Raw genomic sequence first — 23,009 nt, 5'->3', positions numbered from 1 at the left:
AAAAATAATAATCTTAAACCCAAAATTAATCTTAGACGGGATTTAAAATAAATCCTGAAATTACACACACACACTGGACAGACAAAGCCAACATTTTCAAAAAAGGGTAATTTTCTTATGAGAGAAGTAAATTTTACCCTTCATATAAAAGATAAGAGCCACTCATGAAATGATCAGGGTTACATTAACTGGGAGGCTGAGCTTATCAATCTTGCTTATTATTATGGTTTCAAAAACCATAGCATCAGGAATGCCGTGGGTAAAAAAAGTAATTTTGCACTTGCTCCCTGGCGCCTGACAGCATGAATACCCATAGGACAGAAGTTTCAAATATTCAGGATGGAACATCTAAAAATAATAATGAAAATTAGATAAACTGTGAGACAAAGTTTATTTTAAGAGGCTGAGGTTTGAAGAATGGGAAATTTTAGGAGTAGAAAAAGAAATTGCTCTGAAAATTTACTCTAAAAAGGTACAGGAAAGATTTTCAAGATGGGGGGAGGGGAGGCACAGCAATGAGTTAATTCAATCACAAGTAACCAGAAAGACTTCCACTGCTTTTCTTTAGTGTTTTGAAATGAAAGTCAAATACACAAGTATGAACATTTACATCTGAGCAAGAAGAGCTAAACAGAGAGCCAATGAGGAATATCCCATATTATGCAGAACAGCTGAGACACAGACAAAAGATTCTGAGTTCACCATTTTGTCTCATATAGACCTAAACAGCAATGCAGGAAGAAGGGGTAAATGGAGAATAGGACATTTAAATGCTGAGTTTTTATTTCTTGATCCTTATATACTATATATTCCTAGGAAAATTTTGCTTTAAAATTTTTTAGAGGTCTGTATCTATATATCTGTCTGCTTTCACCACTTTGGGATGCATGGATGAACTGAAATCCAAAGTATTCATAAGAATAGAGCCATAGCATAGAAACCACAGGGGTGCCTGAGGTTCAAAACAGATTCCAGAGACCCAGTGCAGCTGGGCAGTAAATTCTCCATCTCTGAAGGGGTAACAGACAGTGCCTGGTACACACAGGGAAAGACAGAAGGGTGAGCTACCAGTAAACAAGAAATCTAAAAGCAGGTCTGATGGCTGAGACCCAAATGCAGCAGCCAGTTAACCTTGGTTGCTCCAAGGTTACACATCACAAGAATCAATACTCCATACTTAGTAGGCAGTTTCTTGGAAAAACCTGCCATGAATATATGCTCCTGTACAATTCCATCAGCCTATTCTGACACACCACACAGAGGTCAGCCAGTCCCTCGGATTACCATGAGACTCCTGTTAAAGCACAAGGAACATTTTGAGTCTGAAGACCTGCTTTAAGACCAAAACATCACTGTTCAAGAGCAAAACCAAACAAACATAAAAAAAACCCAAACCCCAAAATATCCTAAACCCCAACAAAATGCACACAAAAAATATGCAAATGCACCTCCCTTCTCCAGCAAAGAAACAAAACCCCAGCACAAAGTCATGGCATAAGAAAATCCACTTATTCATATAAAACTCAAATCCTGCATTATCTACAGATCATCTTTCCAGTTCCAATGTTTAGCCAGCTGTCTGCAACATTAATAAAATTCTACAGTGTGTATTGCACACTGTAGTATTATGTATACTGAGAGAGCTTGAAGAAGTAAACCCCAGCTCCATAAACTCAACAGAATCAAGATTACCCCAATATTTCCAAATCCTTTTGGAAAACATAATTTTTCTATAGAAGAAATTTAAGAGAAACTAACAAGCAGACTGAGAATCAAATACCATCTAGGGATAAAAAAATAGGAGCTTGGGTGGTTTTTATTGCTTGCATAAGAATGTTTTTGCAGAATCAGAATACTGTGAAATCATCAGCCTGGTCAGAGAATTCAGATAATGCATTCTTACAGTGTACAGATATTGCATTTAACAATATGATGTGAGCAATGATTTGTAACAGAGTTCATTGAAACAAGGCTATACACAGCTCATTGCCACATCTGGTCTACCACTGAAATTTGTCTTCTGTGGATTGGTGCTCCATAGCAGTGTAAGTGGAATCACAACCACATGAAATGGACATAAGAAGAGAAGTAAGCACCTCCACTTAAAAGCGTAGTTATTCATCCCTTAGATATTAATTAGATATTAATTCATACATGATAAAAAGATTTATGAAAACAGGTTTTCCTTGCTTATTCACACCTCAGAAATACAGGCGTGAAGAAGATAAAACAAAAGTAAAACAAAGTGAAGAGTAGCAGAGATGAAGATGTATCACAAAAGCATGTTAAAAAAAGCTCCAGGAAGATAACTGAGTGGATTCAGTTTGAGCACAGAAGTGAAGGAATAACACAGAAGTAAATGACAGAGGATAGAGGACAGAGGCTGGACAGAGGCAGAGCATCCAAAGTGCTCCTGGCTGTGGGCTAGAGGAGAGATGAGAAGCTGCATTCCTTTGGAGCTCTCCAAGTCCTCCTCCAGGAGTAACAGCAGCAGGCTTGGAGCAGGGAGGAAAAACATCTACTTACAAAGCAGCTTTATTAATGTGCTAGGGAAATGCAGCACATCACAGAGAGCCCATGAAATTAATGCAAATTTGGGTGGAGAAAATATGACCCACAGTGAACACTTATAAAAGCAGTGGATCCCTGGGATGCACCCAGTGCTTGGGGTGCTGAGAGTGCAGAGCTCAGTGTCACTTATGGCTGGGTCTAAGCACACTCCCCAGCACTACTGTTTTCAGGGGTACATTTCTCTTCTTGGAGTAAGGGAGTTTGTGAGTCATGTAATGAACAAAGCTAGTATGCAACGCCAAAAATGCTTCCGTTTCAGTTATCTTACATTTTTCTCATGATTTACACTAAAATTCTTAATTTACAGTTCTTTAAAAACAAGATGTGGCTCTACACTTCAAACATGCATTTAGAATGGCTGATACGAGAAATAAGAATTTCCTTAAACTTCCAGAGACACATTAAAAGAAGTAACTTCAACACTAATATGTGCTTTGCAAAACTTGATTTATGAATAGAAACATAAGTCAATCAGAGTTCATTCTCAACTCCCATTCTCCATAACAAAAGAGCCTGGTCAGCCAAATGCACTTCTGGACTTCCCTTGACAAATTTAGGTTCAACCTCCATTACAGACAGGGGTGAAGCAAAAGCCAATGGCAATTTTTATCAAATCTTATCACGAATGAGAAATGTTATGTGATAATGAAATATTTCACACAGGTCTAAACCACCAGTGGGGAGGGTCTCCTATGTTAGATGGAAGAAGAGCAGGGGAAGGTACAGCCCCCCTGGAAGGGCAGAAGGCTTCCAAGTGAAAATCTGTACAATGCATCCACCAGATGTAGTAGAGGCTTGAGGATGTGCTTAATGTTGCATGTGACCAATTTCAAATTATTCTGGAACAGAATATTTAAAGTTATGGCTTCTTTTCTGCATTAGCAAGTCATGTTCAAAAGAGCATACCCAGAAAAATGTGTTCTCCCTCATTTCTTCTTAAGCATAGCATATATTTTCAACTTATTTTATTCTCTAGTAGTTGCCTATGAAATTATTTTCATCCTGAAAGTAGTCAATTTTTGTCATGAACCCAAAAACTGATCTCAATTTATTATGTGATTGCAGTTCATTTGTCTAGGCTTTTGTTTCCACTGTAAAATGATTATGGTATGTGTGTATTTGTAGTGCATTAAGGTAATTCAGCACTATTGCTTATACAGCCCTGATTAGGTCTGCACTGTTGCAGCAGATGGCACATAATTCATTTCTTATACTACAGTTTACATATTTTAACCATATTTTAACTCTGGTGTGTCTACCAGAGCAGAGAAGAGACAAATAACTGTGACAACTGAAATGAAGATTAGAGATCATTAACTGTGGTAAAACAGGAGACTATGAAACTAATAAATAATTCAACATGGAAAACATTATTAAAGAGGTTAAGATCAGAGAACTTATTTTTCTATCTTGAAATGCACCCAAAGGCATCATATAATTAATGATCTAAATAAAACACAAGTCTTTATATGGCTTTTTTATGATTTATGGAATTGTTAGCAAAACCAAAAAGGCCAATTTTGGCATCAGCTTTTGGGATCTGTAAGTTAAAAAGTAATAAACAGACGAAAATTAAGAAACAGCCTGCAATATGCTGATAGTTAAACAGAATCTAGGAGGCTGAACAGAAGAAAAAGGTCAAAAAAAATCTGCACTGCTTTCAACTTCCAATCTAAGACTCACCTCCATCCAGCCTTATCCATGTGCAGATCAAGAACCTCACTCTACTATTTTGGATTCATTATTTTTTCAGCATTTGGAACCTTTCTATACATAATAAATTCCAAAAACTCCCCCAAACTTAATGTGATACTAGAAATATTATTGGAGGGAAATGCAGAACTCAGCCCTTTGCTATTCACTAGCACCCTGCAAATTATGAACCTTTACATTAGTATTGCTCCAGTTGACTGGCTACTTGCATCATAGTCAATAAGTAAAAAAATATGTCATTTCTTGGAAACCAGTGAAGAAAACTGTCAAATTCTGCAGAAGAACAACAACACTCCTAAAGAAAAAGAAATTAAAATCCTTAATTCAGGATACACATTAATTTTGATTTCTCCACAGCTCTTAAAAGAAGACAATACCAAAGTTTTTACAGGGAAGTAATTATGGAAAAACTTGGTGAATTTGAAAACCAGGAACCCTTTGCAGCTTCCATTTCAGCTAAAACAAAAGGCACACCATTCTCAACTTTAATACATATTAAATGCATTAATATGTAACATACTCCCAGCAACTGGGAAGCTCAAAGTAAAGCACATTTGTAGCAACTACCAACAGAACTGTTGAGGTGATTTCTCAGCAGTTTCTTACACCAACAAACTGTCAGTGCCCTCCATTAGATCCTAGCCACAAGCCAATGTTAGTGTAAAAATACTGTCAACATTTATGATGATACTATGGCTCTCATAATGAATCAAGTTTCATTTAAATCTTACTGCTTTATAATCATGGCATCCTGTAAAAATCTGCTTACTTTTCTCAGAAAAAGTAATTGTTCCAATTACAACCTAAAGCACAAAATTAAACCCAGATATTGCCTTAGAAGCTGGAAGACCCAGGAGAAAAAGCTCTTTTTTAAATTTAGGAACTTCTGGGGTTTCAATTCAACCTTTTCAAATTTGCAATATTATAGCATGAACTTTGCTAACATCATTGGCTTGCTATAGGGCCAGAAATGGCAATAAAAATAGAAACCAATGAATCAGTAATGATTTGTTCTGCAATATAGATTTGTGTATGTTATAATCGTATTAAACGTAATTTAAAAAACTATTTAATATATTTCAGGCTACACTTATCTTCTTGTAGATTAAAACCAAGTGCTGCACTTCTGTAAAAATACTAAAATTAAAATTACCGGAATAGTTCAGAAATTGCTTAGAAATCACCTTTAAGAAGAAGATTGTTTTATAAGCTGCTTTTGCAAAAGAGTCCTAGAGTGGCTGGAGCCTTGACTGCAAATTCCAGTCTACTGCCTCCCTCAGAAAAGGAAACACAAGCATGCACACTGGATGTCTGAAACCTTTTGATGAACGGAGGGCATTTCCTTTGGAAAGGGTGTTTAGTTCACAGGCAAAAGGAAGTGATTCAAAGGACAGGAAAAATAAGAATTAAATTAGGTATCAATCCTCATATTAGTGTGGGAAAAAAGATTTCTTTCTGTTCACAAAGAGTAAGCACTGAAAAAGAAGTGACATTACCAGGTTTTATTAATGACACCAACCACAAATTGGAGAAAGAAGAAAACTTAAATACTGGCCAAATAATTCTTAATTCCCTATTTTAATATTGTTATGTTGAGATGATAACACAAAGAATTCCAGTTTTACTACATTATTCATATACACAGTCTGACTATAAAATGAAGCAAAATCTAAACATAGTTACATCTTATAGTTATAACTTACTTTTGACAGCTCTAAATGATTTCTTAAGTGTTTTGAGAATTCTGAAAACCTGGGCATCAAGTGGCAAAGATTCTGGAAAGTGCTTTTCCATAGTTTGCCTGTTTGCTCAGGAAAACACAAAAACTGTTGTAAAGTGATAATTTCAGACTTGTGCTGTTTTAAAAACACAGAGCAACACCTCTAATTTTTGTTCTCAGACTAAGATTGTCATTTGCCTTTTACTTAGTTGTGGCATTACATCTGCAACAGGTTTTATGTTATAAAGTGATTTACTAAAGAGAAAGGCCAGCACACCCCAAAATGTGTGACTTCTCCTCCCACTAAGCAATATGGAAGGCAACCATGTAGAAACTAACAATTATAAAAGCCAGCAGTCTTAGAACCACAAACACAGAGGGGAAAGTCATACCTCTCTTTTACATTTCCTCCTTTTATGTGTCAAATCTTGCTTTGGAAACCAGTTTCACATCCTTCTCTGTGAAACTGCTCTGCTCAGTGAATGAGAATGCAGTCAGGGCTGAAGATGAACTGTGCATTAGCTAAGCAGCAGCAGCATTCTTGACTAAGGAAAGCTTGCTCTTAAATAACTTTCCTGAAAGGACTATGCAAATCCTGAGCTCAGCTCTTACTAGGAAACAAAAAAACCCTAAATTTTTCAGATTAGCCTTTCCATCACCCAGAAGCATCGCTAACTGTAGCAATTCAAGTGATTGCTTTGCTCCATTAACACACAACACATCAACACTGGCAACGTCCCACCTCCAGAGACAGTTCTGGCAACAGCTGTGTTAAGCAAAGTGGGCCAGCTGGTCTTTGTGTGGAAAGCAGACACAAGAGGAGGAAGAGGAGGAGGAACAGCTGACAATTGAATGTGTTTCTAACCATAGCATTTGGGTGATGCTACAAAGTCCTTTCATGTGGCCCAGAAAGGCAGCTCCTCCTTCCTGTACACGTGAAAATTTTGGAACACTCAAACTCAATCCTCAGCTCCCGGCACAAAAAGCTGAAATAATGAAGGTTTGAAACTACCAGAATGGTTAAAACTTACCAAGAAAAGTTGTAGTGTTTACAGTGTGATTATACTGAAGGTGCAGGTAAGAAAGCTGGAACACTTTTTTTTCCTGTATAGATAACAGGAGCGCCTCATACAACCTCCAGTGAAAGCCCTGGGAGAACCCCCAGTGGCCTGAAATGGCACAGGAATGAGCACTTTCTGGAGAGCCATGCTGCAGGTGATGAAATGTTATGTGCAAAGAAGCAGAAAACGGAATAATCCAGTGTATCAAAAACAGAGGCACAGCTACAGCAACGTAGCTGGAGTGAAACTAGTGATGAATGCAACCAGCACAGCACCATGTACACAGAGCCTGGCAGCATTTAATGTAAATAAAGAATACAAAACCTGTATTTATTTGAAATATTTAGTAGAGTCATAACTAGAGAGAAACTTCTTGTTCTTGAGATCAGTGCTCACCTGTAATCTTTTGTCCTTTTGATTTCAAGTTCTAGCTTTGGCAACATTCGAAAATTTTAGTCTTAGGCTATCTTAGCAGTATTTGACATTACAACATTCACTGGCAATTCCCATCCAGCACAATCAACCCTCAGATGATCCTGTGAAAAACAGGCAACCATGCAAAACAACAGAACAGATAAGACTGAGGGGCCAGTGCTCATCTCCGTCTTTTGTATTTCTGTACAAACCCCCCCCTTTAATACAAACTCCCCAACAGGGTTACATTCAGACCTGAACATTGCAGCCAGTAATCATGTTAGTGCTGTGGTGTTACTTTACAGATACTGCATCTTTCATCTGTCCTCTGGTACACGGAACACACACTAAAAATAGAATTAGAACATATTTTTCATGCTTCAGTGACATTTATTGCAACTCAGGAGAAACTAGTATCTAAACCAACTCATTTTTCTAAAACACTACAAAGTATTTGTGCCATATTTATAATTAATACATATTCCTTAATAGCTAAATGTCTGTTCCAAAAATTACATCACCCAAGAAACTACACTTTAGTTGAGAGGAACAGAACAAATTACAGCAGGTGAGCAACACTGCCAGTTCTGGGAGTTGATCTGTAGCCTGAGTTCTCATTTATTTTTATGATTTGGGGTTTTCTTATTCATTAGACACATCATCTGAAGCTTTTCTATTTTCTGCCCTGAAATTGCATATTAGGAACTATTCTGTTAAATGGAAACAAGGACTCTTCCAAAAACCTTTGACAGCAAAGGCTTTAAGAATCATTTTAGATAATTCTTAAATACTATTAAATTCACAGCAAAACTAAGTTTCAAACAGGGCAAGACACTGTATTAAAAGAACAGGGAAATTCTACTGATCTAGAAAAGCAAAAAATGTGCTGATAGAATGCCTATGCTCACTATTTCTTTAATGATCTCCAGGGAGAGTCTTTCAGACTCTGCCAAATCAGAATATAACCAGCACCCACAAGAACTGGCATGGGAAGAAAAGTAATGCAGTTCATGTAATACAGAGGCATTCAAGCTCAGAATGTGTTTTTAATGCTTTGCTCAAGTATGAAGAAGAAAAATACTCTATGATTGGAAACACCTGAAAATAACTTCTTTCAGAAGATAGCATAATTTGTGAACTTTTTGGTCTTTTTTTTTTTTTTTAATAGCTGGCAGTTTAGGGAAAGAAGGAAACAAAGACCTAATCCTCAAAGAACTCTTCTTGAAATATTGAATTGCAGAAGTTAGGAAATATATAATTCACTGTAAACAGTGCATGCCTAGGCTTAGAAATTGCTTAATATTTTCCATGACAAAGCTTTGCTTTCAGTCCTTTTTAACTTTGCCAGTCTTTCCTTCAGGTTGTTCTTTTTTTTTTTTTTCTTTTTTCTTTTAAGAGACTTAATTAAAACCAATCAAGTCATTCTGAAACTGTATTGGAGAACTTATTTTTCTGGCCACTGTTAAACATCCTCTCATGCCAAATGAAGAAGCCTTACTGCTTTCAAGCAGCAAATCAGAAATTTGTCAGATGGGTGATCTACTTCCAGCAGTTTGGAAGCAACTCCTCTTAGCCCCATGAAATGCTGCTCGTTCCAAAGTGAAGTTATCAGCAGTGAGCTGGTCAGAGTCACAAGGGAGATGTTTGGTCTCAGAGGAGCCTTTCATCACTGCCTTCATTGTCAGCCCAGAGAGCAAAAGCACTTTTCCAGCCCCATTCCCCTGATCTGTCAGAAGCCAACTTCAGATGAACTGCAGCCCAGAAGTGCCAGTTTCTCTCCACTACCCATGAGGGGAGTCCAAGCAACTGCAGACACCCACACTGAAGGTGTTCAGTGCCACGACGCCCCTTCCACAGAGCCTCACAGCTCTGCTTTGAAGGATTTCATTAACCACTAGGGCATTCCAGTCAAGGATCATCTCAGCAGATGCATCCCTGGATGTGTTCCCACCAGTTAACCAACCAAATGGCCAATGGAGAAGGACTATAGCTCTTTCTCATCAGTACTTACATCCTCTCTACCTGTGAGAGAGGAAGGACTGTCACAATTCAAACCCTCACCTAAGATTTCCAGGCATCTCTCAAACACCTAACTCTTCCTTGAGTTTTCCATAAATCGGGAGTTCATCTGTGAGCCCCAGTTTCCAATGTTGTTTGTTTTGGCACTCAGTATTATACAACTGTGGGGATGACTGTTCTTTAAGAGGTATTAGTGCATGCACAATCTCAGCCCAGGGTCTTTTCTCTTACTCATATAACCTGTTTAATTACATTGAAGCATTGACTATAACCTCCCCACCTACGGATGAAATTTACAAATGAGTTAAATTTTCAGCAGAAATACCTTCAAGCCAAATATAAGCATTGCATTTCCCTGCAAGACAAAGTCATTAATATAAAAGCTAGTAATAGACTTAACCTTCTATTTTTTTTCCCTTTCATACCATAGCTTGTGAGGCCCCAGGAACAACACAACCTCAAGTGTGAGGGAGTTAACTCACAGTAGTGTGAGAGGTCGAAGTCAAAAAGATAATATCCACACACACACTGTCTCCAGAAACTCACAGCACAGACCCCTTTACACAGCCTCCCTTCCTTGAGGAAGGATTGTAAAAATTTACCCATTCTGGGACCACAGTCATGGATCTTTAGTTACCAACAACAATCAGATCAGATGGATGCTGCCAAGATCTACACATTGGTAAGAAACTAATTATAAACACTGTGACATGCACAAGAGATTAATACCTATATCATTTCTTTGTAAAACTACACTGTTCAAGATCCCAGGTTAGGAACTGAGAGAAATCTCATTGCTTGCATCTCAGCCTTTTCAGTGGTGTCATGGCTCAGGCAGATGAATGCTTATGGATACCTGCAACTCCTACCTCTTTCACATGATCCACTGAGTCTCTCTCTCATTATCCATCAACCTGTCTTTAACTTGGCAATTTCTGGGTAACTCAGCACTAGCACAGTAGCAGACAGAAGCTCCATCACTGTATCTAATCAGTCCTGCGAGTACTATCAGCTACCAGCTTCACACTATTGTCCTGGCAAAGTACATGAAGAAACTGTTAAGCTTACAACAATTGAAAGAAATAACAGCTAAAAACTTAATTTCAGGACAACTCACTTTTTACATTTTGTGTAACAAAAGACATTTGCATCTATGACTTAAAAATCCAGTTCTGTAAATAGTGAAAAAGACTCTAGGTTGAGAGGGTACACATCTCTTAGAATCACTCCCACTGAATTATAACCATATTTCATGAGTGCCAAAATGAAGTACTTACATTTAAAAATCACTGTTATTTAAACCTCATAAACATGCACCCATCACAAGTAAAATGGAAAAAAAAGACCCAATGGGAAAGCAAATCAAGAAATTTGCTATTTCAGGTTGACATCAATCACTTGACCATGTACAGTGCAAAAAGCAAAAAACAATCACTACAAGTTTCAGGATAAACAATCCTTCCTTTATATATACTGTGAAATACTCTATCACAGACAGATAGGTAGTGATGCTGGCTACCTAACTATAGTTAAAATACACTGAAGAATCTTAATATTCTAATAAACTTTTTTCAACACAGCTGTGCTGGTTTTGGGTGAGATAGAGTAAATTTTCCTTTTCTTTTTTTTCATTGCCCTTTTAAACCCAATAGTCTGGTCCAAAGGGAGAAGGGGTGCAGATTTTAATAGATACACCTTTCCATGGCTGCAACCGTGATTTGAGTTGCGTGTCACAAAAACTGTTTATAGCAGGAACCACTGGAGGAGAAGCCTTACAAGAAGCAGTGCAAGTGCAGCAGTGGCCCAACCTGAGCTGGCCTTGGTGCCAATAACACAACACAAGCAGCTTTTGCCCTGTTCTTTTCTCTACCCACGAGTTGTTTCACTTCTACTCTTCCAGTTCTCTCTCCAAGCCTGCTGATGAGGGAGGGAGGGAGGGAGTGGTGTTCAGCTGCCTGCTGGGATTCCCCCATGAGAACAGCTCGCAGCAGACCAGTGACTGTGGGGTACGTGGGGAACAGAGCACTTCCCATCAGCCTCACTGGCTGCTGACTTAAGCAATGAGACCGTGACAGAGGCTGACAACATTGCAGGAATAAAAAGGGCATTATCATGGCTTAAGCAGCTGAATGCTTGCCCGTGAAACTGAATTCCATACCTGCTTCTTCCTACCCCAGAGCTGCTGTGTGATGCTAGCCTAGTCACACACACTGGGATTTCAGAGATGGGCTTGTTGACCATGCAGTTATTAAGATTCTGAGGAAAAAAAAATACCCCACTGGAACAGAAACAGTGATTTTGAAAAACAGAGCCCTCATTTTAAAGGTACTTGGTAACAAAACAAATGCCTTTGGAGAGAAGAATCTTCCTAATATTTTACCTAAGCAATTCACTTCTATCATCCTACGGTATGACTGGTATGGTATGACTTAGAACTTGAACAGTCTCTGATTCAGCATCTGCAGTCTTCCACCTGCAAAACAGCTGAGAATCTACAGAATAACCAGTATGCCTGTTCATACCTCAAAAAGACAGGCATTTCCATTTTTCATTTGACCTTTATAAACAAATGAACAGTAAAGAAGCAGCATTTGAAACTTCTCAAAGAGTATTTAAATAAGCCACATTTGTCTCATTTTTTTTGTTCACAGATGTAGACAAATGAAGATTCCAGAGGTTGCTCATTTCTTGCTTTAAATCTCTGTATCCAGAACACTGAAAAAATGCTTATCAGTCATAGATGATCTGAAGACACCTGTTCAATAATTTTCCCTATTTATATACTCTCAGTATATTAGAAATTTTGATATAGATGCCAGACAGACAATGAATAACTGTCTCACATCATATATACTTTTCACTATACCAACTCATTAAGAATAACACTATTTCCTAATTTTTTTCTGTGAGCCAAAGAACCTACTAACTCTACTGGACATTTTTCTGCCCCACTGAGTATCAGAGAAGAAAAGAAACAGCAGAGTAAATTAAAAGCAGGCAGTTCACACTTGCCTGCTGCACTAGTAGTGTGCCAAGGCTCACATGAAACCATTTCCACTGCAGTGCACTAGAGCGGAGTCAGTCAGCCCCAGAGAGCATGCATCAAAAACACCCCAAGCCTGAACCTAATTTGAACCTTGCCTGTAATTGGAGGGGGAGTGGGCCTGTGGAATGAGAAAGGTGAACTTTATTTAACTTCTCCTGCACCTCTGCACTTCCTACACTGGGTCATCAAAGGCAATCAAAGGGAACGAAGTACAGAAAAAAAAAAAAAAAGAGTTACATAACTGGATAACCTGGCCTAAGTGAAATTAAAGAGTATGAAAGTCAGCAAGGAACATTGTCCCTTTCTCCCCAGCTGCAGTCAAATCAATTTTTAGGTCAAGGAGGTTAGATAAGCTTCAACCTTTTAGACACTTATCCAAACTAAACCATTTGAGAATTACCCATCATTTAATGCTGAATACCTTGGCTGGGGAACATAAAAAACCTGCTAAATCTGCACATCTTCCACAGGTCACACACTGGCCAACAACATATATAAAAAAAAATGGAGAAGTAAAATTATGCTGATCTTTATCTTATTATCAAAGAAATGTAATAATAAGAAAAGTAATCAAAATATAAGGAACTAAAATAGAAAAAATATTTCCGTACCCTAAAGCTCATAAATCTGGGTTAAACTAAGACCTTCTTCCTTTCTTTATTTAAAAATATAACATATCAAAAAAGTGAGACTTTCTTAGTCTGAATCTCTTATTTTTTCCCAAGTACGTTTCTTAAAAAAAATATCATGAGACATCTCCATCATTAGCACTGTGAATTTTACGTACCAAACGGAGGTATCCTACCTTATAATTATATTACAGATTTCTTCTTTGATTGTATTGATTCCCATACTGGCATTTAGGACCCACATAAAGCACAGTATGTTATACACAGAAAAAATGTTACTGGAGGAAAGGCAGTATTATTAAAGTGAAAATGCAGATAAAGTTTACATAAAGCCAGGGCATCATCTGTGACCAAGAGACTTGCACTCACATACAGATACCAAGTCCTTGATATACTACTCCGGATGCTGGGCAGATGTGGATTCACTCTGCTATTTTTATCTTTCCTGTAAACAGTACAAGCTTTATGTGCCAGTCTAAAAGACTGGATGTGCTACTGAAAAAATCCTTATGTACCACTCAGTGCCGTAGTTTTAAAAAATTGGAAGCTTCCATTAAAAAATGAGAGAAATGAATTTCAAGACAATATGAAGAGATCAATAAAACCTAGAATTTTAGTAGAAGCTGGTCTTTCTAGAGTCATAGCCATTATCTACTAAATCTTTAACTATTCTATAAATACAGCACACATCCAGCATGTAGACAAAGAACATTAAGCACGAACACAGACTGTTTGTTATCACAACAGGGGAACCTATTCCCTAAGATCTCTATAGAATCAGATGAATATTAGTACTTCCAAACGGTGATTCAGGCAAAATGAATCACATGAAATTGTGATTTTACAACAAACCTCTAAACATGGTCTCCAGCATTTTGCAGGATGCGTCACCTCAAAAACATGGAATGGTTTAGGTTGGAAGGGACCTTAAAGGTCATCTAGTTTCAACCCCTCTGATACGGGAAGCGACATCTTCCAGCTTCCTCAAGGCCCCGTCCAACCTGGCCCTGAACACTTCCAGGGATGGGGCACCCACAACTACTCTGGGCAGCCTGTGCCAGAGTCTCGCCACCCTCACAATAAAGAATTTCTTCCTTATATCAAATCTAAACCTCCCCCTAATTTTAGGTTAAAGCCATTCTCTATTGGCCTATTTAAAAGCCTTTGTAAAATGTCCCTCTCCAGTTCTTTTGTAGCCTTCTTTAGGTACTGCAAGGTGCTATAAGGACTCCCCAGAGCCTTCTCTTCTCCAAACTAAACAGCCCCAACCCTCTCAGTCTGTCTTCATGGGAGAGCTGCTCCAGCCCTCTGATCATCTTTACAGCCTCCTCTGGGCTCGCTTCAACAGGTCCACATCCCTCCTATACTGGGGCCCCCAGAACTGCAGGGATTGTCATCATAGCAGAGGGAGAGAATCCTTCCCTCTCCCTGCTGGCCACGCTGCTTTGGATGCAGCCCATGATGCAGCTGGCTCTCTGGGGTGCTGGGCCATGTTAAGTTTCTCATCCACCAATATCCCCAGGCTAACCTGTACCTTGTCATGGTGAGAAGATGCAAGAAAGTTTAGATTTAAGATGCTAAATTCTGAATATTCATCTTTAAAATTGCCCTAAATACTCAAGCTTACGAAAATTAACGTGTTATTCTTCTCAAAATGTATATTATACCATCACAGAGGCACTACTGCAAAACTGGTAATCTGAAGAGGCATTAAAGGGTAAAATAGAATTTAAAATAATCAAACATTCTTTTTTTGACTTGATCACAAGCCAGAAGGTGAGACAGTTTCTGGTTTTCCCAAAACAATATGAAGACTTACTTAGTTTCGTTACTATAATAAGCAAAAAGCTAAGTTTATCAGTTCCACAATTTAATTATCATGAAATCAAGAAATCAATTTCAACCATTTTCAGACTTCATTGTCATTTGAATACTTTCTCCAGCTGACAACAACCCCTAACTTGTCAGTTATCTTAAGCCTCACAAACAGCAGTAGTAAAAACAAGCACAGTGCCTGGCTTTGAACTTGGTAATCATGTCCTCTTTTCCAACTGGGTTTAAAAAGACTGAAGCATACCAAATATCCATTGGCAAAGAAAATATCAGAAACAAATATCTCAGTTCCAGAGAAAGCAGAGCTGATGCTGATAAAAGCTGACAGTTACTGTGTGAAACAGGATTGTGCACACAGAAGCTCTGCTAAGTAAGGCACCCCAGTACCAAACAGTAACACCATTGTAAACATTAGCTTTTCTCCTGCAAATTTTTATTATCTACTAAGATTAGCACAACAGCAATGACTGGTCTAGCACTGTTAGAAAGCAACACACAGACAGAATACAGCTTGTACTGTTTTCATTTACCAGTTTCCAACCCCAGTTTCACCTTGTCACTCTCCAAGCAAAGGCAAAACTAACAACAAATGTCTCCCTCAACACACAAATTAGCAGAAAGAAACTTCTTTCTTCAGCTTCTGTGAGTGAAAAGCAGCAACAGTAGAGTTAATGCAGCTAATCTTCCGCTGAGTGAAATTATTATGGGCAAATATTTTTCTGCAATAGAAAAAACCTGCAGCTTTTCTGCTACTAAGACAAAGACACTTAAGCACAATTTCTTGTGGCTCATCTAGCTACTAATAGCTGTAAAAAAAATTTAAAGAGAAGGAGGGAGAAAGGACAGCAATGAAGTGGCAAATAATTCACTACCCCAAGTTTAAAAAAGTAACTTAGCTGTTATTTTCCCAAGTTTCATAGAATCTACCAGTGGTTTTGACTTGCTTGGAGGCATCGAAGCACTGGAAATTCATGGAAAGCACTGCCAGCACCAATAGGAAACTGAAGAATTTTAGAGAAAGCTCATTATCACACATCTGATTTACATGGAAGTTTGTTTTCCAGAACTAGTGCATTTTTGGCATACACTTCAAAAGCTTTAGAAATCATGTGATAAACACTACCATGTGATAAACACTTTTCAAATTGTTGAGAAGCTCTTGACCACCCATGGTTGAACTACACTTCTGTGCATGAAGGGTTGTTTTACTGAACAGAATAATAGCCCCAAAAATGCAAGGAATCCAGACACATATCCCTCCAACATGATACAAAATAAAAAAAATTATACTGAAACAGGGTTAAAAAAGCACTTCAAGATTCTTCTCCTTGTGTTTGGCTTTAAAGAGATATTGAAGACTTTTTAAACACAATTTAAGCATAAAAGCAGTATATACTAGAATAGACAGAGCTGTAAATTCTGCTGTGATCAACTGGAGTACTTACTTCCCTTACTGCTGTACCATCCACATCAGCAGAAGGCTAGGGACGTAGTCCTAACAGTGTCATTGCTGTTTCACTACATTTCAGATTTCTGCCTGTCATCAGAGCCCACTGCAGTTAAAGAAAGACTGTGCTAACCAAGGCTGGGATCATACACCTTCAATGGAATAAAAGCTGGGGTACACATTTTAAAGTCGTGAATCCCACTGGGCTTTGCGCTCCAAGACATAGCAGCTGTTCAACTACTGACTCAGACAAAACTTTAAATGCTCTGAAGTATTACCAAAGAATAGCTGAGAAGTTTCAATTCCACCACCTTGAACGCCACAGCAGAATCACTGATCTCATCAGGCTGAGTACTACGAAGGATAAAAAACGCGTGAGTGGTTTCCCATGACACAGCAATCCAGTACTTGTGTCAGAATTCATGTCTTTTCCTTGCAGAGAACAGTGATGCAATTTTTGCTCCTGGCACGTTTCTATAATCAGCCCAACCTCCCAGAAAAGGTGAAGATATTTGCAGCACTTCTGAAAGAAGACAGGTCAGGTGAAATTATACTGTGAGCCACGTTCGCCCCACTGACTGCCCGCTGAATCCCCCTGACCTCAGCAGACACAGGAGCTCCGCTGTTTACATCCAGCCTGTGCCAGGGGGCAGGACAAAGCAACAGCTGCAAGCCCTCTCTTGGCTCTGCCTCAGGCACCCTTGCTGCTGTTCAAAGGTAGCCTGAGGCCAAAGCAATTCACAGCCCCCTGAAGCGCATGGCAACCCGAGCCTACCGTGTTCACAGATTTCACCTGCAAGTGGCAAACCACATTGAGGCCCTCCTAAGAAAGACCCTACACCATCTCAGCTGCCAAAGGTTAGTCACATAACACCCTTGCAGCTGCTCCTGCATGTGCATGGAAGTAGCAGCATACCCTGAGTATCTCCAGAACACAGGTTTGCAGTCAGAGTTTGAATTTGAGGCTTGTGATGCTGACAAAAGATAGTTGTGCCACTGCATGTGACCCCCACACACAGCCCCACACCCTCCTCCTTCCTGCAGTCCCTGATGGCAATGAGGCTTGTTCCTAGGAATGGAACACCAGGTGAGTACTGCAGGAGGAACTGTCTGAATGCATAATTAATGCACTCCAGAGATGGGGGAGCCAAGATGTTCAGCACTGACTTTGGTGCATGTTGGCCTGCAGAAGGGTAGAAAATGCTGGCAGAGAATGGGCCAGCTGGTCTCCTCTGTTGCAAGCAGCTTCCAGGTGGAGCCCCCTCCCAGCACGGAAACCTGCAGCCTGAAGATGTGAAACACTGATTTTCTGATAGTGAGTAAAAAACACTAAGATCCAGTCACACGTGGAGATAAAATCCAAAAGCAGCTACATAGATGCTTTGTTGCTTTGAAATGGCGAATTCTCCAAGGCTAAAAACTCTTGACCTGTACTCTTCTAGCCAAACCTGCTTATATTATAAGCCTTTAGATGTGAACTGCTGACAAAATCTGAGACTAAGTGGACCTAGCAACACCTAAACTCCTCTGAGTTTAGAAAGCAAGGGGGTCTCACTGAAGCTCATAACTTGAAAGACCATGACCCTATGGCACTATTGTCTGTTTTAATAGATTATAGTTATTTACATATTGCATTACAGCAGTATTTAGACATTGAATTAGCAATAAATCAAATAATAATAACACATATAACCACTGTATCCTACTTCTTGTTCCTGGCCAAGAGCTCTTGACTACTCTGACACAAGCCCATCTTGAGGAAACTAAAATATCCTGAGTTCTCAACTAGGTTTTCCACAAGTCCTTACAAGTCAGATGATCTTTACCTCAAGGCAAACCAGGAAATTACCTTTATTAGCCTGTAAAGGCTACCTTTTAACTAGCATGTGGAAGTGTGTTTAATTACTTACCTTTTAAATAGCATGTGCAAGTGTAATTTAACAATTAAAAAGGCAATGTATGATTACACTGATAAAGGAAGAGCATGACTGCAGAACATAATATGAGCTACCATGTATCTACCATAATTTGTCTGTTTTATGGAGGATGGAAATTAAAGCAATGTAGTTAACCCACATAAGCAAGCACTTCCTTTATTTTTGTTTAACCTAATTTTGAGACTGCAGGTCTAGGAGACACAATTCTTACACCTATGAAGAATATACTACACACAGCACAGCAAGACTGAGCAAGCATGCAAAGGATATGAGTGGCTGGGAGCCACTGAAAGTCAACTTGAAATGCAAAAAGGCAGAACCAGAGATCTGCTTGCCAGCATCTCACAGTCAAATGGCACACTAGATTCCTTCAGAGCAACTTAGAGACGATATAAAAAATACGTTTGCATGTAATTCTTTAAAAAAAAAAAAAAAAAAGAACCTTTAGAATTTGCAGACTGGTATGCATATCCAGCACAGTTCTTTACTCCTATCAGAGGAAAAAAAACTCTATCAGAAGAACATTCACTGATATGAAGAATTACAGAAAATGCTACAAGTTTTATTTTTAAAAATTTAATTAATAAATATTAAAAACAAAAAACCAAAACCCACTTTAACTGCAGTGTTTTCAAAGGCCATGTGACAATAATTGGTCTTCAGAACTAAGGCAGTTCAACAGATGAAGCTGTTCCTCTCTTCAGAATAATATTACATGTTCAAATTTTTGAAGCCATTTGTACTGGTTGTAATGGGTGTAAAAGCTTCTAAGTCTATTTAGTGAGACTCGATATGACTTATAATCACACAGTGAAAAATATTACTTGCAGAGTAAGTTAAAAAAAAAAAAAAACAAACACACAATCTGTATTGCGTTTCATCCAGAACATGAGGTTTGAATGGAATCCTAAGGAAAATGAAGGTGTATGAATTACACAATCAATCAATCAACCACAGAACTGAATTAACTAGATTGGAAAAGACCTCTAAGATAATCAATCCAACTGTGTACTGTACTTCATCAAAAGCAGCATGGCTGGCAAGTCAAGGGAGGGGACTCTCCCCATCTACTCTGCTTTTGGGAGACCCCACCGGGAGTGCTGAATCCAGCTCTGGGCTTTCCAGCACAACAAGGTGGGGACCTGTTTGAGAGGCTCAAGAGGAGGACTGTGCAGATGGTAAGAGGGCTGGAACACATCTCCCAGGAAGATGGGCTGAGAGGGCTGGGGCTGTCTAGCCTGGAGAAGAAAAGGCTCTGGTGAGACCTCATAGCACCTTGCAGTACCTAAAGGAGGCTTCAAGAGAACTGGAGAGGGACCTTTTACAAAAGCCTGTAGTGATAGGGCAAGGGGGAATGGCTTTAAGATGAAAGATGGCTGATTTACATTACTGTGAGGATAGTAAGACACAGAAACTGATTATGGAGAGAGGTTGTGGATATCCCAACCCTGGAAGTGTTCAAAGCCAATCTGGACAGGTCTTTGAGCAACCTGGTTTAGTGAAAGGTGTCTCTGCCCATGTCAGAGGGGTTAAAACTGGATGATCTTTAAGGTCCTTGCCAACCTAAATGGTTTTATGACAGTTACATACAGACCTGATGGTTGTTACTGTCATTTAAAACTGGCCTCACACACTTGGATATAAAAGGACTACAACACTGGTATATTAAAGGGTTTTGTTATCAGAATATTTGGTTTGATGTCACAATGCAGAGCATTGCTGGAGACACCTGAAGTCGCTCTGGATGTGCAGCACCATACAGAGATAAAAGACCAGGTCCCAACAGCTCTGCTGTTGTACTAAAGCAGCACGATATCCAGCCCAGCTTCTTACCCACCACCTGCCTGTTCTGAAGATGGCTGGCTTGCTTCTCTTTGTACTTTTGTATTCTGTGGTGTATATATATCTTGAGATTTAAAGCAAATACACCCCTAGCCATTGAGTGACCTGTGTGGGAAAAGAAAAGAAAGAAAATATTTTAAGCATTCCTCAGAAAAACAGCAAACCTGGCATGCTGAAGTAAGCATCAGAGCACTAACCCTTAACTCCACCACTGCTCACTGTCACACCCAGGGGCAAAGATAAACTGCAGCAGGAAGGTATGATGAAGTTTGTTTAAAAGTTATTGCCCTCACCTGTCATTCCTGTCAGAGACTGTACTCCCTGCAGCAGAGTCAGCAAGAGAAGCCATGCCTCCAGCTAAGCTGCACGGGTTACCAGGCTGTATATTATCCTAAAGCAGTGACAAGTGTTTACTGCACCTGATGCACTCAGCCTTCTGAGGGCACAGGGTTTCAGGGCAGGCAGCTGAGGAACAGGCAATAATGATTTCCCCAGCAGGTGCCAGAGCCTGAAAATAAGGATCCAGCAAATTTATTTCCTCCTTCTCCTCTCACAGTGCAACACAAAGAAAAAGAGTTTCAGGAAAAAGAAATCAGAGTTAAGAGTGGTTCAAGTAGGGTACAGAAATAAGGAGGATCCATGTTTCAGTCTCTGTTTGGGAGTCCCAAGCCTCTGGATGAAGACAAGTCTGAAGAGACAGGTATCACACCATGCATTTTGGGGCTGCCTTATCACACAGGATATTGATTAGAGAAGTTCATATACAGCAAAATATCAGAAACAGACTTCAAAATATTCCCCTATACTCACAAATTATCTGACAGTTCCCTGGATTGCCAGAGGAATACTCACTTATCTCAGGTCAGCATTTAGCGCGGTTTCTCAGTACACCACTTGCTCTCTAGCCTCTCTTCCTTTCAGCTGATTTTCATCCTGCTGACTGTATAATTTCTAAATGCTGTGGTCAAATGGTCAAAGAAATATTCAAGCCTCAAAACAGATTGCAGCACATCCCTCATGAGGGAAAAGTATGATCAGCTACAGACAGGATTTCACAAACCAAAATGGGAACATCCAAAACCTGTATAACTGTACTTTGTACACTCCTTCACTTAACACTGCAGTCAAACCCTATTGCCTGGCACTTCAGGCACTAAGATTTGATAGAGTTTTGAGCAGACATGAAAAGCCGCATTTTTTCTATCGAACATCACCCTTCCAGAGGTACAGGTCAGACATTTGACTTTGACATCATGTTTTCTTTGTTAATACATTCAGAACAGAAAGATCCTTTGCAGCTATGAATCATTCTAGCTGTAACATCACTATAGCCAAGTCACACTCACCTTTTCACTGTGTCTCTCAAGTTGTTTATGAATACACTACAGTGCCTATAGTTTGATTTTCTTCAGGGGGTAATTCTGGAGAATTCTAAAATTGTCAGTTAGCTCCAAGGCTCACTGTTCCTAGGGAAAATTACTTTTATTTTCTGCAAAAAAACTTCATGCTATTGCCCTGTGCCCAGTTTTAGTTTAAAAATACTACCTTTCTTTCTTCCCAGAAATACAGTCAATTTATGCAAGCATGATTGTTGCTCCTCTCTTAGGTAGATATCATTGACCATTTTTGGAAAACATAAATTACTTTGCTGACAGCTTGTTTCTAGCCCACACTGAGCGAAGAAATCCTATTTTTCTTTTACCAAGCTCTTATTCACGACTTTCAAGTTTGCTCTCGCAAGTACTGTAGTTCTCCTTTAGTAAAGCAAAACCTTAGAAAGCTGAGTGATTTCTTAAGATCAGGGTCATCTGCATTACCTGCGGGTCTGCAATATCTAAGGCCCAAGGCATGCTTCCATACACAGTAAAATTTCAAATGATGGGAAGTCAGTAATGACTACACTCAAGAAAAAAAACCACATATACTCTCATTATGGAATTTAAGTGGGTTTGTAGCACTTTTCTCAGTGTTCTACTGAAAACCCATCTACCAGAAAACCTGCCTGCAGACAGGAAAGAGGTTTCTGTTGAAGTTTTTTGTTGCAATCTGTCCTTAAAGTTTGCTGATTTTGTCACAAAAGGTACTTATAGATTCCTACTAAGTAAGGCAAATAATCTACTTTGGAGGGGGCTGTCTAATGGCTGAGTAAAGGCTACAATTTCAGGCACAGTCAGGGAAAAAGGCTAATAGATAACATTTTTAACAAAGAGCCATCGATACTACTCACAATGAGACGGTCCCTTGGTCTTTGCTGCTCAGTCATTAAGCATTAGCAGATGGTTAAGGTTCCACTAGTAAAACAAGAGACAGCAGCAGGCTAGCATCTCTTAGAGACCCCACCACTCGTTACAGAGCAAGAGGAACTGCTTTCCAAGGTTCTGACCCCAACTACAGAAAGGAAAAATGCACTGTAAGAGATATCTTCAGTATGGGAAACACCTGCTTATCTTATCCAGGCAGCAATAAAACTTCTTCAGATTTTTTTCTTTTTAAAGTAAATACAAGGGAACTTCCTAACACAAAGGTCACCATGAGCCACAGGAGTGTTCACACTAATGCTCATTCTTAATGGTGTTCTTCAGAACTGAACAGATGCCAGCAATCCCAGGCATACATCACAAAACTGAGACACTGTCCCCATGGTTGATCTCAAGTTGTCGCTACTGGAAAGAAATCCAAAAAAGTCTATTTTCAACATCTCATTTGGAAGAATACCAGATTATGAACTATTCAATTACTTTTTAATTGAAAAAAAAACCCCAACCCTGGATATAAGA

The 23,009-nt window shown here is 39.1% G+C and overlaps 1 protein-coding gene across 12 annotated transcripts in view; it reads right to left on the bottom strand.

Annotated features, from left to right (window-relative positions):
- The window catches only part of MAP3K15 (mitogen-activated protein kinase kinase kinase 15), an 80,618-nt gene that overhangs the window by 55,867 nt on the left and 1,742 nt on the right, over positions 1-23,009 (bottom strand). The window contains exons 1-4 of one of the 12 annotated variants that reach the window (XM_064407535.1): positions 11,879-14,065; positions 10,368-10,532; positions 7,735-7,826; positions 7,462-7,601 (exon numbers count right to left, since the gene is read on the bottom strand). The exons of 3 other annotated variants lie outside the window; for them this stretch is intronic. The gene's annotated coding sequence lies outside the window, so the exon portion shown is untranslated. Of the gene's footprint in view, positions 1-7,461; positions 7,602-7,734; positions 7,827-10,367; positions 10,533-11,878; positions 14,066-16,451; positions 16,704-16,731; positions 17,161-20,234; positions 22,156-23,009 lie in introns of those variants that run through there. 8 more of the 12 variants (XM_064407536.1, XM_064407543.1, XM_064407538.1 and 5 more) reach the window with 8 other exon arrangements.

The sequence above is a fragment of the Passer domesticus genome, chromosome 2 (genome assembly GCF_036417665.1).
Source record: "Passer domesticus isolate bPasDom1 chromosome 2, bPasDom1.hap1, whole genome shotgun sequence".
Taxonomy (NCBI): domain Eukaryota; kingdom Metazoa; phylum Chordata; class Aves; order Passeriformes; family Passeridae; genus Passer; species Passer domesticus.
The sequence above is the reverse complement of the archived record's forward strand: the minus strand, read 5'-3'. Positions and strand labels throughout refer to the sequence as shown.